The sequence below is a fragment of the Papio anubis genome, unplaced genomic scaffold (assembly GCF_008728515.1).
Source record: "Papio anubis isolate 15944 unplaced genomic scaffold, Panubis1.0 scaffold196, whole genome shotgun sequence".
Classification (NCBI taxonomy): Eukaryota; Metazoa; Chordata; class Mammalia; order Primates; family Cercopithecidae; genus Papio; species Papio anubis.
Genome location: NW_022161977.1, coordinates 42,273 through 62,162, shown reverse-complemented (window position 1 = coordinate 62,162; position 19,890 = coordinate 42,273). Strand labels below are relative to the sequence as shown.

The following is a 19,890-nucleotide window of genomic DNA, read 5'->3' as shown; positions in this document are numbered from 1 at the left end:
AAAAAAAAATGAAATAATTATATCAAAAAGATACTTGCACTAGTGTGTTTATCACAGTGTTCACAATAGCAAAGATTTGAAATCACCCTAAGTGTTCATCAGCAGATGAATGGATAAAGTGTGATGTACATACCCATACAATAGAATACTACTCAGCCATAAAAAGATTGAAATCACATCTTTTGCAGTAACATGGATAGAACTGGAGGCCATTATCTTAAGTAAAACAATTCAGAAACAAAAGTCAAATACTGCATGTTCTCATATATAAGTGAAAGCTAAATAATGTGTATATGTGGACATAAATTGTGAAATAATAGACATGGCAGATTCAGAAGGGTGGGTGGGTGGAAAACCAGAGAAGGATGAGAAAATACTTAAGGACTACAACATGCGTCATAGTGTGATGGTAACACTAAAAGCTTAGACTTTACCACTATGCAACAGATCCTGTAAGAAGACTGTACTTGTACCTCTTAAAATTACACAAATTAAAAATAATGGCTGCTTAAAATATTTAAAGGACTATTTCATGGTGGAGAGAACGAACTTACTTTGAAGTAGGTCAAATATATACTAACTCAGTGGTTCTCAAAGTGGGGCAGTAGCTCCACCATCCCCTGGGGGCTTGTTAAAAATGCACATTCTCAGGCTCTAGTCCAGACCTACAGACTCAGAAACCTTGGGGATGGGCCTGGAGGTCTGTGTTTTTATAGGTCCTCCGGGTGATTTTGATATACATCAAGTTTGAGAACCACTGGACTTTGAGTCTAGAGGGGCTTAACCCTTGAGGCTTTGTGACTTTGGACAAGTTACTTAATTTTTCTGAGTGATGATTTATTTTTTCAGCAAAATGTTAGAGTTATTCACTTCTTGGCATTGTTTTGAGAATTTGAGTGAGTGTATTTTTGTTTTCTATTTATTTATAAAGTACCAGTCACAGAGTATATTTCAAACCATGTCTTCTCTTGTCCTTCCACTTTTGTGTGACTTCTGGTGAAACTGGGCCACAGGGAAAATTCAAGGAATTGGGGAACAAGAATGAACAGAGCGCCATGAGTGTAGTGTGTAGAAGTTAAGATGTCCTGGGCTACTATGCCAAGCATAAGGGAAGAGGTACAGAGCATAATAGATTTGAAATGCTAGTCCACTCTGCTTATAAGGTTAGGTTGACCTGCTCAATGTTTAATAACATGTTTTAACATCATGATTTTTGAACATTTTCTTCAGTTACTAACCTCTTTTTTTCTTGTGAGCTATGACTATCAAGGACTTAGAACAGTTCTTAATACTTATTATGCACTCAGTATGAGTTAGCTAGTTAGAATTATACTGCAAACTCTATGAGGTTGAGGATTTTTGTCTGTTTATATACTGTAATATCCTCAGCACATAAAACAGTACCCTACGCATGGCACGTGCTCAATAAATATATGTTGAATAAACAAATAAAATAACATCTCTTATGGAAATTGCACGATTTCATATATAATGGCTTCTTTTCTCTTCCTCTTTTACCCATGCACTGTGACTTTAGTTTAAAGCAATGCTATGGAATTCTTCCTGACCTCCAGCCTACTGAGCCCCAAAGTTTAATGGGCATATCTACCATAAGGAAGGTTATTAAAATGTAGAGATTCTGATGCAGTAGGTCTGAGGTGGGACCTGAGATTGTACATTTCTAACAAGCTCCCAAGTGATGATGGTGCTACCCTTGCAGATACCCAGTTTAATTCCACGTGTTCAGACTACTGAAATGCCATCAATTTCATTATTCCTGCAAAAACATTTAACAACCATTGACTTGCGACATCTCTGAGAAAGACTGTGATGTTGGTTCAATATATTTTGAGGGAATGAACAACCGATTTTTTAAAGACATTTTTACATTTGAGGGAATTCTGACTTTTTATTATAGAAAACTTCAAATATAGAAAAAAGTAAAAAAAAAAAAAAACAACTCTCACTTAGCCATGATACCAAGTTGACAATTATTAATTTATGGCTAGTATTATTTCTCTATAAACCTTCTGCCACTAGATGTTTTAAAGACAATCCATATATCATTTTATTTATAAATAATTTGGTAATTATCTCTAAAATATTAGAAGTCATAAGGCTTGTAGCAACAATCTGATTCTCTCACACCCCTTAAATTGATTGCTTCTTAAAATCATCAAGTATTCAGCATTTGAATTTTCATGATTGTCTTTTTTGTTGTCCGTTTTTAGCAGTTGTTTTTGTTGTTTAAATTGGGGTCCTATGAAAAGCTGCCACATTGAATTGGTCGATATGTCTCTTAAGATTGTTTTGATCTATAGATTTCTCCTCCTTTATTTTTCTTAAACATTTATTTAGCAAAGAAATGGGATCATTCGTCCTGTACTTTCCCACATTCTAGATCTTCAAGATTGGATTCTCATGATGTCATATAAAATATTACTCTATCCCCTATATTTCCTGTAAATAGGTGATTAGATCCAGAGGCTTAATGTGCTTCATTTGGAAAGAATACCTCGTAAATGTTTGTTAAAGGGCATTCTTTCAGAGACAGCTGAAGGCTACCAGATACCTAAAGGTTGAAACAAGAGATTTGTCAAGTAAGGCTGGGAAGCTTTTGGCCACAAAGGCTTTAGAGATCCTGGTTTTTCTAAAGTGGGTGATGATGGTACTTTGTCAGAGATACCTGATTCAGAGAACTCTACTGGAAAACGCTTGTAAGGCCATGTCTATTGGTTTGTTAAGAAAGTGGTGAGGTTGTCATAACATAGGACTCTCTTAGGTTCAAAAGAAGAAAGGATGCAAGTTTTCAAATGTTAGGTTTTTGGAATTAATACAATGGTTAGAACTTAATAAGAAGGGGATTAAGCCTGTTGGTTTTGACCCAGAAAACCATACAAAGTGCTAATTGTTTTTATGAGCATTCTATAGTGATTACTCCATGCCAGAGGTGATATAACTTGTCTCAGCACTGAGTTAACAAGTCCGTGCAGTTTTCTCTCCTGGAAATGGTGCCTCTCCCTATTTTCTTCTCTATTATATTATGCTAATGTTTACTTATTCTTCTGGTTCCAGATTTTACTGTCTTCTTTCATGTTTTTTCTGACCCTCACTTCTGGGTTAGTCTCTTCTGAGTTCTTGTAAAACCATGTGTTTCCATTATCAGAGTGCTCAGTTATCAGAACTGAACCATATTTCAGTTCCTTGAGTTACTATAGGACTGGAAGATCTGTAAGGAAGACACCATTTCCGCCTCATGCATTGCACTATCCGAGGCACTGTATTGCATGCCTGTTACATAATAGATGCTTGAAGAATATAGTTTGAATGAAGAATGACCAGTCTAGCATTGTTAGAAAGAAATAGGCTTTGGTTGACAAAACTGTTCCTATGGACATGTAACCCTGCTCTCAGATCATAGTGACCTGAGAACCACATACACGTCTTTCAAGTGTCCATCACAAAATGAGCTCCCCAGAAGCTTATCCATTTCTGTGCTCTTTCCTGACACAGTTAATACTTTTGCTGAACTGATCACTTTTGCCTCAAACTCTGTCCAATAAATAGGGCAGACAGAGGCAGCACGTGGGATCTGCATTCCGGGAGTATGAAGACCTCCCCATGGCTGAGAATTTTTAAAATAAAGCATATTTGTACGTGGAGTTGCATTTTATAAAGTCCTGTTAAAAGGTGTGGGGGCAGGAATCTGTGGTGATCATTCATGACCCTGCCCACACAGCAATTTTAAGTTACTTTCAAGGCAGTGATTTTATTTTTATTTTTATTTTTTTCCTTCAACAAACTGATAGTTTCCCAGGGTGCTGGCAGGTTGACTAATATATGTGTTATTGGTGGCTGCTTAGAAACGCCCCCCGCCCCCCCTGCCCCGTTTCCCAGGATCATGTAAATTGTATTATTTTGACTCTCACTGATGAGGTGTGACTTCTGTTAACTTTTTTTTTTTTTGCCAAACTCCTTTCTTTTCTTCTTGTCAAGCTTTCAAAGCACTCACTTCTCAGTAGGACTCAAAATATTACTGAGGATGTTATTAGAGCATATGTATTTTTAGGTATAATACAATCCATAAATAGCATGTATATTATAAGGAGAAACCGAGCCTCTCTTTTCCTTTTCTGTTAAAAAATGTATATGAAATATTTAAATGTAAGAGGGGATTTTTTGTTGGTGCTGTTATAACATAGCTCCCAAAACCTTCCTGGCACAATGCTCACCAACCATGCTGCTGGGATACTGCTGCAGATGGAGATGGTTCTTAATGCCTTGCTAGACATCATCACCCTGGTATTACTGCATTTCCAAAAATCAAGTTTATCTTCAAAGGATGGATATAAATGATGCTGTAATTTTCATGGGCAATGAATCTGTTAAACAATTCCAAAATGATAATTGCCTAGACTGATTAATTCGGATTACAATTTTAATGCTCTTTTTAGAAAGTTAGCTTCTCAAGGAGAGAAACAATGTTTTCTGTATAGTTATATTCCTTTTAGTGCATAGCAGTGTTTCATTTATAAAACAAGTATTCAATATATATTGAATTTAATTGAATATTCATTGCCTTGAGTTCTGTGAAGAAATTTATCCTTATTAGAAAACATTAAAACATAAGTACTTTTAATGATAGAACAGGTAGTTACATAGACATGGTAAAAGCCTTTTAGATATTAAAATATTCAGCAACAATATCTCAACAAAAATATTCTGTTAGTTACTTAGGGGTATTGATATGACTACAATATGCTTTTTGAATGCAGGTAGTTCATAATCAAGCATAGAGATAGATGTGCAAACAAATGATAAGGGTGCTTTTTGATATGGTTTGGCTGTATCCCCACCAAAATCTTATCTTGAATTGTAGTTCCCATAATCTCCAAGTGTGTGGAAGGGACCTAGTGGGAAGTAATTGAATCATGGGAGCAGTTTCCCCCATGTTATTCTTGTGATGGTAAGTTCTCACAAGATCTGATGGTTGTATATGGAGCTTTCCCTTTCATTCAGCTCTCATTCTTCTCCTTCCTGCTGCCATGTGAAGCACATGTTTGCTTCCCTTTCTGCCATGATTATAACTTTCTGAGGCCTCCCCAGTCATGTTGAATTATGAGTCAAGTTGAATTATGAGTCAATTAAACATCTTTCCTTTAGAAATTACCCAGTCTCGAGTATCTCTTTATTAGTAGCATGAGAACAGACTAATACAGTAAATTAGTACCAGAAGTGGTGTGCTGCTATAAGGATACCCAAAAATGTGGAAGTGACTTTGGAACTGGGTAACAAGGAGAGGGTGGAACAGCTTAGAGGACTCAGAAGAAGACAGAAAAATGTGGAAAAGTTTGGAATGTCCTAGAGACTTGGAGGGCTCAGAAGACAGGAAGTTGTAGGAAAGTTTGGAACTTCCTGGAGACTTGTTGAATGGCTTTGACCAAAATGCTGATAGTGATATGGACAATGAAGTACAGGCTGAGGTGGTCTCAGATGAAGATGAGGAATGTATTGGGAACTGGAGCAAAGGTGACTCTTGGTATGCTTTAGCAAAGAGACTGGTAGCATTTTCCCCTGCCCTGGAGACCTGTGGAACTTTCAACTTGAGAGAGATGATTTGGGGTATCTGGTGGAAGAAATTTCTAAAAAAATTTTTAAATATTCAAGAGGAAGTAGAACATAAAAGTTTGAAAAAAAGGTCAACCTGATGATGCAATAGAAAAAGAAAAACCCGTTTTCTGGGTAGAAATTCAAGCTGATTGCAGAAATTCACATAAGTCATGAGGAGCCAAATGTTAATCACCAAGACAATGGGGAAAATGTCTCCAGGGCATGTCAGAGACCATCACAGCAGCCCCTCCCATCACAGGCCCTGAGGAGGAAAAAATTGTTTCCTGGGCTGGGTCCAGGGCACCTCTGCTTTGTGCAGCCTTTAGACTGCATCCTAGTTGCTCTAGCTATGGCTAAAATTGGCAAAGGTATCGCTCAGGACATTGCTTCAGAGAGCGCAAGCCCCCAGCCTTGGCAACTTCCATGTGGTGTTGGTCCCACGGGTGCACAGAAGACAAGAATTGAGGTTTGGCAACCTCTGCCTAGATTTCAGAGGGTGTATGGAAAGGCCTGAATGTCCAGGCAGTAACTTGCTGCAGGGCTAGAGTTCTCATTGAGAACCTCTGCTAGGACAGTGTGGAAACGAAATTTGGGGTCAGAGGCCCCACACAGAGTTCCCACTGGGGCATTGCGTAGTAGAGCTCTGAGAAGAGGGTCACCATCCTCTAGACAGCAGAATGGTAGATCTTGCACCATACACCTGGAGACAGCTTGCACCATACACCTGGAGAAGCCACAGACACTCAACACCAGCTGTGAAAGCTGGATGGGGGGCTCTACCCTGATAAGTCACAGAGGTGGAGCTGCTCAAAGCTATGGGAACCCACCTCTTGCATCAGTGTGACCTGGGTGTGAGATATCGACTCAAAGGAGATCATTTTGAAACTTTAAGGTTTAATGACTGCCCTATTGAATTCCAGACTCCCGCGGGTTCTATAGCCCCTTTGTTTTGGACAAATTATCCCTTTTGGAATGGGTATATTTACACAATGGCTGTACCCCCATCGTGTGTAGAAAGTAAAAACTTACTTTTGATTTTACAGAGTTGTAGGTGGAAGAGACCTGCCTGGTCTCAGATGAGACTTTGAACTTGGACTTTTGGGTTTATTCTGGAATCAGCTAAGACTTTGGGGGACTGTTGGGAAGGCATGATTGTGCTTTCAAATGTGAGGACATGAGATTTGGGAGGGTCCAGGGACAGAATGATATGGTTTGGCTGTGTGCCTGCATCCAAATCTCATTTTGAATTGCAGTTTCCATAATATATCCAAGTTTGGTGGGAGGGACCCAGTGGGAAGTAATTGAATCATGGGAGTGGTTTCCCCCATGCTATTCTCATGATAGTGAGTAAGTTCTTAGGAGATCTGATGGTTTTATAAGGGGCTCCACCCATCACTCAGCTCTCATTCTTCTTCCTGCTGCCATGCGAAGAAGGACCTGTTTGTTTTCTCTTCTGCCATGATTGTAGGGCCTCTGCTGCCACGGTGAACTGTGAGTCAATACAACCTCTTTCCTTTATAAATTACCCAATCTCAGGTAAGTCTTTATTAGCAGCATGAGAATGGACTAGTACACTCTTTACTCTGAAGGCCTGGACATTTCTAAAATTTTTCAGAAGATGAGAAATGGCCACTATTGAGAATGTGCATAGGATTGTGGTCCAGATCCTTATTTTAAGGAGGCTGTCCTAAAAGTCAAGAGTGACATAATTTGCTTGGGGTAGAACTATTGTCTTGCAGAGTGCCGTATGACTGGAGAGAAAAAGAGTGCTTCTATTTGAAATAAGACCATTCTTCAGCAGGATACCTCACATTTATTATTAGCAATCAAGGGAAGGCCAAGAACTCTTCTTGCTCTGGAAAATATCTTCCCTATCCCATATTTCTGTCTCCTATGTACTCATAGCTTCTTCATCACTATCTTCCTTGGGATCTTCAGGACTAATTTCCTTATGACCTTTATCCCAAATCAGGTCAGTCACCCCAAGAAAACCACAATCAAATCTCATTACCCAAGACTCTAATCCCCAGTGGTTCTGAGTCACTTTCTAACCCTCTGTATTAGTCCATTTGGTTTACTATAACAAAATACCTTAGACTGGGTAATTTATAAATAATAGAAATTTATTACTCACAGTTCTGGAACCTGGGAAATCCAAGATCAAGATGCCAGCCAATTTGGTGTCTGAGGAGGACTGTTTCTTATGGATGACACCTTCTATGTGTCTTCACACATGGTGGAAGTCCAAAAAGTGGCCAAATAGAATCCCTGAAGCCCTTTTATAAAAGCACTAACAGCATTCATGAGGGTTGACTCTTATGACCTAATCACCAACTCAAGACCCCAGTGCAATACTATTGCATTGGGGATTAAGTTTCAACATGAATTTTGAAGGGACACAAACATTTAAAACACCACACCCTCCATATCTCCAAAACCTCCCTGGCTCCTGAAACTCTCTTGGGGCTCTCTAAAACTAATCACCAGCAAATCTTTTACCTCGAATTGCCTTTCTTTTATCCTCTCACTCTAACAAAAACCTGGTTTTCCTCAGATGTTTCCCCAACATTCCTCACAATCACAGGCTGTTCTATCTCCCAAAACTTTCCTATTATATAGACCCTGGAAAGAGAGTAGATGGCATCCATATTTCTTTTTGCTAGTTTCATACCATTTTTCCTTTATCCTTCACAAAACCACTAGATGACTCCAGACTATACCACTCATTATTCCATTTCTTGGGTCACTTCGTCTCATTTCTCAGAGATTTTAGCTTCTGGATCATCTTCACTTTCCAACACTAACCCTTTATTACTTCTTTAATAATTTCACACAGTAGTGTGTGAAACACACAGTAATGATCATCACAAAACCATGGTTTTTCAGTCTTTTGGAATCTTCTCTAATAATTTTATTCTGCCTTCCCTTACACACTATCATGGTCATACCCTACATCTTGTCATTACCAATAACAGTAGCTCCTTTTTAGGTGTAAGTTTATATACTGTCTAAGCACCACCAACTTATATCTCTATGGCTTACTACCCTTTGTAAACTCCAACTACAGCAACACTTCATATTCATGGGGACTTTCCATCTTTCAATCCTATATTCTTGTTTCTCACTACTCTCAGGACTTCTTCACTACATCCTAGTTTTGACTTCATTATTGATTCCCTGGAACAGCTCAAATCAATTACTTTATTTCTCTGTGCATTATTTTTTCTCATATGTAAATTAACGAAATTGCTAAAAATAATGGTAATAATAATATGGTCAAATTTATTGGGTGTTTGCTATATGCTAATCAATGTTTGAACCACTTTTTATTTATTAGTTCATTCAATCCTTACAATACATTTTTAAGTAGATGCTATTATTTCTCTTTTAGATGAGAAAAATGAGGCAGAGAATGGGCAAATAGCTGTCTAATGTACGTAAGATATCCTCTCACTTATGAGCTAATGGCTTATAAATATCTGGACATCCTTGGGAAAAGTGTCATTTGAACTCAGTTTTTAAAATAATGTGGTTTATTGCTGTTATTTGTACCTTTCAGTAGCTACAAGGATGAAGGCAAAACTTGTCTTCTCTTCCAGACTTCGATTATTCAGATAATTTTATGTAATATGATGTATGAAATTCTAGGTAATAGGAAAGCTCTCCAATGGAATTGTGGTGTTGCTTCATTTCCACTGTCATTATCTCACATTAGCCAAATCTGGGCTGTCATTATTTTGTATCGGTCATTATAATTTCTTCTTATCTAGTTTTTCTACCTTCAATTTTTCCTCACTTTTGTTTTCTAGTACATTTACTACATGTAACTAAAATGATGCTTCTATTAGTTAGAACCAAAGCAAGTTGCTGATATTTGATTATTTTTGACTAGTAAAAAAAGAGACAAGTTCATATGGTTAAACCTAGTATTAATGTAACATAGATAAAATAGTATTATTCCCTGAATTGCAATCATTTTTATAGTTCTCTATTGTCTTTATGAAAATGTTTAAACTCCTCAGCATGACATAAAAGCACATGCTCTGTTAATGATAGACCCTGAACTTGAGTGCTTGACCAGGTTTCTGAAAGCTCAAACGCCTGCAGGGACCAAATGAATGGTGTAAATGTTTGACATGACTTGGAGTATGACTGAGGAATGGTGCATATAGTGTGTGGTGACTGTGAGGCATCATGTCCTCTTTGAAGGATCTGTTCCAGTAAACTGTTCCCATAGTTTTGATCTTTCAGAAATTTAGAGTTTTGCTGTAATTTTTTTCCATAATACCAGCAAACATGTACATAACATATATAAGGGCTATGCATTATTTCAAGCTCTTTTCAATGCGACAGCTAATTCAAAATTGTAGCAATCATTGTATAGTCAAAACATAATCTGTCTACGAATAAAATCTGGTCTGAAAGCTCCTGGTTATGGCTCCTTCCTTTAAACACTTCTGCCAACATATGGGATGACTCCCCATCTCAGACAAATCAGTCATTCACACATCTCCCAATTTTTGCTCCCGTGGTGTCCTCTGCATTGAATATTTTTTTCCTTCTTTCCCAACTCCCTTTCCCCATCTCAACTTCAACTGACAGCTTTCTCTTCATTTTTTTAAAATCTATTTTTTAAAAATTGAAACTTCCTGATTTTCATCATAGCCTTAAACAGTTATTTCCTTCTTTCTTTCATGACATTTTTTCAGCACACAGCTCAGGGCTTACATGTCATAGGCATTCAGAAATGTTTACTGAGTAAGTGGGTGACTATTCTAAATAATTATATTTAAAGCCCGTTCATTTATTTAAAAAACATATTTGGTCACTAATTATGCCAGGCATTGCTTTAAGAGTCTAAAATCCTTTTATTAAATGTATAAATAATACCTCATAAACTTTATAGGTCTATACTTTCCTAAAGCATCAGTTGTGACATTATTTAATCATTTGCTGAAACTCCTTACAATCTAAAGCCAGTTCCTTGGAAGTACAGCCTCTACTAATGCCCAGTGAATGTTGGATTCCATGCCATCTTGAAATGGCAGTTAGGTAGCAAAATGCAATTTCTGAAAGCTGATTCTTTCCAGAAGCTCAACAAGCATTGTTTGACAGCTTCCACTAGCTGTATGGAAAAACAGAGAGAGAGGGAGTTGTAATCAAATTGCTTATCTAATGCTACACGACAATCTAGTGACAGGGTTTATTTAAGAATACACAGACTACTTTGTTACACACACACACACACACACACACACGGAAATTTAGATAATAAGAGTGACATCGGCAAGATGGCAGAATAGGAATTCTCCAGCTTCACTTACTCCTCACCCCCTCCCCACTGGCCCCCAAATCAAACAAGCAACTATCCACAGGCAAGAATACTACTATGAATAGCCTAGAATTTGGGAATGAGACTCAGAAAATCCCTTGGGCTACAGAGCAAAAACCTATGATTGAACAATAAGAGAATGAGTTTCTTTGACCGTGTCACCACTACCTCAAGCCCGCATAGCTCTACAGAGGATTCCCCTGGACCCATGGTTTCTACAGTGGGAAAAGTGAGTTGGAAGCAGATATTCATCTTCTCCACCATTCTGGGAACCTTTACAGGAGGTTTACTCCATTCTTGTCCCATGGGAGACATTGGGAATCTGGCAGGGCCAGGCCACCTGGGTTCAGTTAGAAACAAAGAACAGGGGTGGGAGTCACATTGACCAAAACATAGATATTGGTGGTTAGTGTGCATTCCAGCCAACAGGGGTGCCACACCAGAGAAGCCAGCCACAGTATTATGTCACAGGAAACATGGTCCATGGGTTTTCTAGGGTTAAATCCCTATCCATCTTCTCCACACAGCCGTGGTGCTCTCACACAGGTCATGAGGCAACTGTAGGTCTGTGATTACCCATGGGTGGAGCATCTGGTCCTGCCCAATGCCCAATCTTAATGACGGAAAAATAACCCAACTAAGTTCTGGTGGTCACGTTAGGTCATCCCCAGATTGGAAAGCAATTGCTGGTCCACAATGACCCACAGAGTGAGCATCTGGCTCTGTCCAAATCTACTGAAGGAGAGGTAATCCAAGTAAGCACATATGCTGTTAAGTCTTCCCAAAGCCAGAATGCAACTGCAGGTCAGTGATTACCCATGAAGAGAGCATCTGGCCCTGCTCAACCCAAGCTGAAGAGCAATGACTCCACAAAACCTTGGTGTTCTGCTTAAGCCCACCCTAGGTCAGAAGGCAAGCCCAAGTCTAAACATATCTGTGGAGAATGGCCTCTGGTCTTGGCCATCTTTTGTGGCTGAGCAGCAACCTCAGAGACCTCATCCAGCCTTGGAACCCATCACACAGTCTTGCCCAAGTATAGATTCAAAATAACAGTACCATTAAGCCAGGGAAAACAACCCGTAGCCCCGCCTGGTCAAAGACCATTGCAGAGTCCAGCCAGCAGTCCCACCTGATGGTAGAGTACAGACAGTGGTCTCAGTGGACCATAGAGCAGCCAGGCATACCATTTGACTTGAGTATAGGAAGTGACCCAGCCTAACTAGCGAACCTGACACCAAGGACTGTATGTCTGGGATTGCTACCAGCTGGTCCATCCAGAATCCCTAGGTAGACTATATTGTAAACGTCTATTACTAACAGATAACACCTGCAAAGGCAAAAAGAGGTGGCCATCCCCTCAAATGCAGGGGTATAAAAATAAAGACACAAGAATTATGAAAAATCATGGAAATATGACACTACCAAAATAAACTAATAAAGCTTATTAATCTGCCAAGAAGAAATGGAGGTCTATAAAATTACTGACAAATAATTTACAATAAAGATCTTAAAGAACTTCAGGGAACTATGAGAAAATATGGGTAGAAAATTAAATAAAACTTGGAAAATGATTCATGAACAATAGTTTTACAAAGAAATAAAAACAATAATTATAAGAAAAACAAATAGAAGTCATAGAGATAAATAATACAATAAGTTACATGAAAATTCAATAGAAAGCTTCAGCTACAAACCTAATCAAATAGAATAAAAAACCTATGAGTAGGAAGACAGGAGATTTTAAATTATACAATCAGAGAAGCAAAAAGAAAAAGGAGTAGGCCAGGTGAAGGGGATCACGGCTGTAATCCCAGCACTTTGGGAGGCAGAGGCAGGTGGATCGCTTGAACTTAGAAGTTGGAGATCAGCATGGGCAACATGAAGAAAAAGCCCATCTGAGACCAGGCTTTTTCTCACACCTGTAATCACACCTGTAATTCCAGGACTTTGGGAGGCCGAGGCGGGCGGATCACGAGGTCAGGAGATCAAGACCATCCTGGCTAACACGGTGAAACCCCATGTCTACTAAAAACACAAAAAAATTAGTCGGGCCTGGTGGTGGGCGCCTGTAGTCCCAGCTACTAGGGAGGTTGAGGTAGGAGAATGGCGTGAACCGCGGAGGCAGTGCTTACAGTGAGTGGAGATTGTGCCACTGCACTCCAGCCTGGGTCTGGGTGACAGAGCGAGACTCTGTCTCAAAAAAAAAAAAAAAAAAAAGAAAAGAAAAAAAGAAAAAACTCATTTGAAAATAGAAAAATTAGCCATGTGTGGTGGAGCATACCTATAGTCCCAGTTACTTGGGAGGCTGAGGTGGGAGGACCACTTGAGTTTGGTACACGGAGGTTGCAGTGAGCTACGATTAGACCACTACACTCCAGCCTGAGCCACAGAGTGAGACTCTGTTTCAAAAAAAAAAAAAAAGAAAAGAAAAGAATAAAGAATAAATAAATAATAAAGAATAAATAAATAAAATAAAGAATAAATAAAGAATGCCTACAGGAATTATGGGATACCATCACAAATTAACCTCCTCGTAATAAGAATGAATGAAGGAAAAGAGAGAAGAAAAGGCCTAGAAAACATATTTTTAGAAATAATAGTTGAAAATTTCCCAAATTTGGGGAAAGATGACATCAAGAAACAAGGAGCTCAGAGATCACTGATCAAATTCAACATAAAGAGGAGTTCACCAGATATATCACAAATTATAAAAAATTAAAGACAATGAATACTTAAAGTAACAAGGCATAAGAAACATATCACATTCAAAGCAGCCCTAATTTGCTTTTTGGGAGATTTCTCAAGAGAAACCCTACAGACCAGGAGAGAGAGTGGGATCATATATTCAAAGTATTTACTCTGGTAAAGTTATTTACCAAGCAACACTGCCCTTCAGAAATGAGGGAGATATAAAACTTGCACAGACACACTAAACCTAAGGGAGTCCATGACCTCTAGGCCTGTTTCACAGGAATAGCTAAGGGTAGTTCTTCAAGCTGAAATGAAAGGCTGCTAATTAATATCAAATACATATAAAAGTAAACAAGTCAATAGTATAAGTAATACCTAGTAACATGCAGAATTCTCTAATACTCTTAAGAGTTGTGTATAAATAACTTTTATCCCTATTAGGAAAAATAAGAGGCAAGATTTTTAAAAACAGCTATAGTTACAACACATTTTAAGAGATACAAATCACAAAAAGTAAAATTTGACACCAAAATCATACAAGATTGGGAGGGAGGGAGTGAACAGGTAGAATTTTTTGTAGGTGATTCAAGTGAAGTTGTTGTCAGCTTAGGGTAGCCTGTTTTGAGGATATGTAAGCCTCATAGTTACCACAGAGAAAAAACCTATAGTCAGTGCACAAAATACAAAAAGAAAGGATTCAAAGCAAACCACTACAGGAAACTATCAAGCCACAAAGAAAGAGAGTAAGAGAGGATGAAAGAAACAAAAGATGCAGAAAACAGTCAGAAAACAAATTACAAAATGATGATAGCAGTTCCTTACATATCAATAATTACTGTGAATGTAAATAGATTAAATTCTCTAACAAAAAGATGTAGAGTGGCTGAATGGATTAAAAGCAATATCTAATCATATGCTAATTACAAGAGATTCACTTTACTAATAAAGACACACATAAGAGTGCACATGAAGAAATGGAAAAAGATATTCCACATAATTTGAAACTGAAAGAGAAGAGAGGTAACTATATTTACACCACACAAAATAGACTGTCAAAAACTATAAAAAGAGATAAAGAAGGTCCTTATGTAATGATAAAGGGGCTAATTCACCAAGAAGACATAATAATTGTAAATATATGTGTACCCAATAGTGGAGCACATAAATATATATGACAAATATAATCAACATGTTGAGATACATGCATTTCCATGTTCATTGCAACGTTGTTCACAATGACCGAGATATGAGAACGACGTAAGTGTTCATCAGTGTATAAATTGATAAAGAAAATGTGACATACAGTCACATTTTTCACTTACCAACAGAGATACATTCTGAGAAATGTGGTGTTAGGCAATTTCATTGTTATGCAAACATCACAGAGTGTATTTATATCTAGAGAGTATAGCCTACTACACATCTGGGATGTGTGGTATAGTCTATGTCTCCTTGGCTATAAACCTTCAGAGAATGTTACTATACTGAATACTTTAGGCAATTGTAACAAAATGGTAAGTATTTGTGTATCTAATCACATCTCACTGTAGAAAAGTTACAGCACAAATACAGCATTCTAATCTTGTGGGGCCACAATCTTATATGTGGTCTGTCATTGATGAAAACATCATTATGAAGTGCATGACTATATTTACACAATGGAATATTATTAGGCCTTAAAAAAAGAAGTCTTGTCATTTGCAACAAGATGGATGAAGCTGGAGGACATTATGCTAAGTGAAATAAGTTGGGCACAGAAAAAGAAATACTACATGATCTCCTTATATGTGGAATCAAATAAAGTTTAATTTATGAAGTACAGAGTAGAACAATGCTTGCCAGAGGCTGAGAGTGTAGGGAAGGAGAGAATTGGAGGTTGTTATTGATCAAAGCCTACAAAGTTTTGAAGAAACAAGAGAAATAGGTTTTGAGATCTAATGCACAGCAAGATGACTATAGTCAATAATAATGTATTACATATTTCAAATAACTAAGAGCAAATTTAAAATGTCTCACTATAAAAATGATAGGTAAATGAGGTGATAAACATGTTAACTAATTTGATTAAATCATTCTGCACTGTACACATATATCAAAGCAGTACATTGTACTCCATAAATGAATATAGTTAATATTTGTCAATCAAAAATAATATTAATAATAAAGTTATAAAAGAAAGATAATGAACATTAGGAAAGAAAAATGAGGCAAAGGGAAAATAATGTTAGAGGCATCACAGGAACTAGGAATGAGACTGCTAAACCAGACACACACACACACATTGAAACACTTTTTAAAGTTGAGTAAATTATTGCCTAAAATCACATTTCCAAGTTGTCAGATTGCTACACCTCAAATGGGAACAAAGTCACTACTGCTATGTATTAGTTTATATTGCTATGTAACAAATTATCTCAGATTTAGCAGCTAAAAAACACATATTTATTATCTTAGAGTTTCCATAGGTCAGGATCCTGGACACAGTTCAGTTGGTGCTCAGGATCTTACACAGCTATAATAAATGTGCTGGCAGGGTTGCATTCTTGTCTGGAGGCCAAACAGGGGTAGAATTCATCTCCAAGCTATTTCAGGTTTTTGGCAACATTAATTTTCTTACATCTGTATGACTGGGGGCCCCAGAATTTTGCTGGCTATTGACTGGTAGTTGCATCAGGTCCTAGAGGTCATCTACAGGTCTTTGACACATGGCTGGTTACTTCATGAAGGCTATGAGGGGAGTTTCTCTTCCTAGGAAAAGCTCAGTCTTCCTTTTAATGGATTAGGTCTGATTAACTCAGTGTTATCCAGAATAATTTTCCCTTAGATTAAATGAAAATCAACTGATTTGGGACTTAATTACATCCACAAGACCCCATCACCTTTGCCATATTCTACTGGATAGAGACATGTCACAGGTTGTTGTGCTGAGTTGTGTACTTCCCAAAATTCATGTTGAAGCTCTAACACTCAGTACCTCAGAATGTGACTGAATTTGGAGATAGTGCCTTTAGAGAGGTAAGTAAGCTTAAATGAGTTTATTATAGTAGGCCCTCATCCAATATGACTGGTCTCCTTATAAGAAGAGGAGAGATTAGGCACAGCCACATATAGAAGAACAACCCTGTGAAGACACGAGGAGAATATGGATATTAATAACCCAAAAAGAGAGGTCTCAAAAGGAATTAACCTTACCGACATTTTGATCTCAGACCTCAAGCCTTCAAGACTGCGAGAAAATTAATTTTTGTTGTTTAAATTGTCCATTCTGTGGTACTTTGGTACTGCAGCCCTGGCAAACTAATATGCAGGTATATTAATCTGTTCTTACGCTGTTAATAAAGACATACCTGGGACTGGGTAATTTATAAAGGAAAGAGGTTTAATTGACTTAAAATTCCACATGGATGGGGAGACCTCACAATCATGGAGGAAAGTGAAGGGGTACCAAGACATGTCTTACATGGCAGCAGGCAAGAGAGAGCTTAGGCTGGAGAACTCCCATTTATAAAACAATCAGACCTCATGAGATTTATTCACTACCACGAGAACAGTATGGGGGAAACCACCCCCATGATTCAATCTTCACCACCTGGCCCCACCCTGGACATGGGGGGGTTATTACAATTAAAGGCAAGATTTGGGTGGGGACAGAGCCAAATCATATCAGCAGGTCCAGCCCAAACACAAAGCCTGAAGGGTTATATAGGGCATCAACAGCAGGGGGCAGGAATCATGTGAGCCGCCTAGGACCTGTTGCTATGAGGTACAACTCCAAATAGCTTAATATGGAGAAGAAGGGATGATGTAGACATTATCAATATTTGTCAATTTTAGGGTTTCCTTGATTTCTACTTGTCTACCACTTAAAAGCCAATGAAATATGAGCAAAAGTATGCAGTATCACTTCCAGGATGAACCATGTAATGCTGGTGCTTAATTCTCTAGCTCTTCTTTCCCTTACCATGGAGTCCCTCAAACCTCTTTTTGCACTGGTAGCATCCTAAAGTGGTCAACTCCATCATCCCGGGGCCCTGAACGGTTATCATGAGCAAAGTCTTCCTTACCAAACCAAGCTAAATATGTGCCATGAGCAATAAATTAGCTTGTGTTATTTTAAGTGATTGACATTTTGGAGTTGTTTATTATAACACTATAATCTAGCTTAACATGATAGATGAATGAGATAAAGTCATATATCATTAATAAACTTGAGCAATTAAAATGACTAAACAGTGAAAACAAAGTACTTTTTATATTTCTACAAAATTGTGAAGGGAAGTGGCTGCTTCTGTAACACCCAATACATTGCTATCAGAAGTTTGTATAACAACTGAGATTGGTGAAATAATAATCTGGAGTTCAGATGAGAGTAAGACACACCTTCCAAAATACTTCCTCTGATAAACAGTTTATATAAACGAACAAATCCTCTGAGTCATCAGTTCCTATGATAGCATTGCATTTAGCATTCTAATGTTGTGGGAGAATAGAACTACATATGACAGTCAGAAAATTCACTAGAGCTTTGAAATGAATAATCCTCAAGGTGAATTAAAATTCTGTACCATATTGCTTCAAACTTTGATTTTTATTTCACTTCTTTGTTTCACTCTCAAGTCTCTTGAATCTTTCTTTTTTCATTTTTCTATAGTGGTTTTTGTCTAAATAGAACACTGAGAAAATAATTGTTTAATTTTTTTCCTGGTTTGAGATCAAGAAAAATGAAGTTGAGGAGGACTTACAAGGGTGTGCCTTTTGAATAACCATAAAAAGGAGTTGCAGTGAGGCACAGCTGAAGCAATGAGAAAGAATTGAAGGAGTGAGATGGAAAAAGCCTTTGTAATGAGATTAATTTTTAATTCCTAACTACCATCCACGAAAGAAAGCAGACAGACCAGTTCTATGGAGTCATCTTTGCCTTTCTGTGCAGTGTGGTCTTCAGATAAATGTGTTCAGGTGGCAATACTTTAGCTTAAATAAAAGGGAGGGTGTCTGTCCGGTCTAATGGAAGGGAAGTCTTGCAATTTATCCCATTTTGGCAAGTGACATAATAATATGTCAAATTCTGTAGCCTATCCCCTTTGTGAGAAGCGGTTCGCTTTCTCATTCCAGTCCATCACACCCACTGAAGAGTACCCTGGAAGTGTTAATACCACCTGGAAAAGATCAATCTATTTTGGTTAGGAGGCTATGAGCAAGAAATGTGGGGAAGCATGGAGAAGAAAGAATATAGATTACACAGCCTGTTTCTCTGCCAATACTTCTCTTCTTTCTCTCTTTCTCTCTCTCTCTCTATATATAATACATATGTGTGTGTATATATATATATATATATATACATAAAATCAATTAGAGAATCAAGCCAGTAAATATTCTTGTTACTATGGAGACCAAAGTGGAGCCTGTAGAAAATAAAAATTTTGATTTTTGAATGTTTACATTTTGCTACGATTCTTGAATTTTTAAAAATTTCTTAAATACTTTAATTAGAAGCATTTAACACCTACTGTGAAATGGGTTTGATTAAGTCTAGACAAGCACAGAATTTTTAATGTGTGTCTCTTTGTTACCCCACAGATGTACAGATGTGTCTACTTTACCACTTTGAAAAGAAAGAAGTTCTGAAAGTACATATTCCACTTCCTGAACACTGAAAAGAAGTACAGTATTTTACCCCATTTGAGCATATTTATATTCTTAAAGTTTGAGTAAACAAATGAGAAGTTTAAGGGAAACCAAAGAGAAAGCTAAGGGGAAAAATGGCAATAAATTACTTCTGTGTGTGATAACTCTGCATATTTGAAGGTTTGTTTGTGCACATGTGGACTACTTTACTCCTAGTAGAAGAGAAACGTACAATGGAAATTGTCATTTTACATCTTAAAAATAACCTGGAAATTGAAAACAAGTTTTTAAATTGCTTGCTTAAGTATAGGATGATTGGTTAATTTTATCTTCAGTAATTTTCAAGCATTCTTTTAGATAAACTGCTTTTTAAACTTTGAACTATAAACCATTATCTTTAGGAAGTCAGATGAAGCACAATTCATGAATGATATTCTTTCTATTATTTATAATAGAATATCTATAGATATTCTTTCTATTATTTTCAGGATTAATGTCATATGCATGAAAAGGAATAATAGGATTTTGGTAGTATTAATACTAAGATTTCTAAGAATGTTCAAATATGGCTGTCAATGTTAATGTCAAGGACAGAATCCTTCTACATTTTCCCCACTCCTATTTGCAATTCA

General features: G+C 37.5%; 1 long non-coding RNA gene across 1 annotated transcript in view; it reads left to right on the top strand.

Annotated features, from left to right (window-relative positions):
- The window catches only part of LOC103885944, a 50,306-nt gene extending 30,884 nt beyond the window's left edge, over positions 1–19,422 (top strand). The window contains exon 2 of the long non-coding RNA XR_649299.4: positions 19,211–19,422. This is a non-coding gene — a long non-coding RNA (uncharacterized LOC103885944). The remainder of the gene's footprint in view (positions 1–19,210) is intronic.
- Positions 19,423–19,890: the final 468 nt, after the last annotated feature.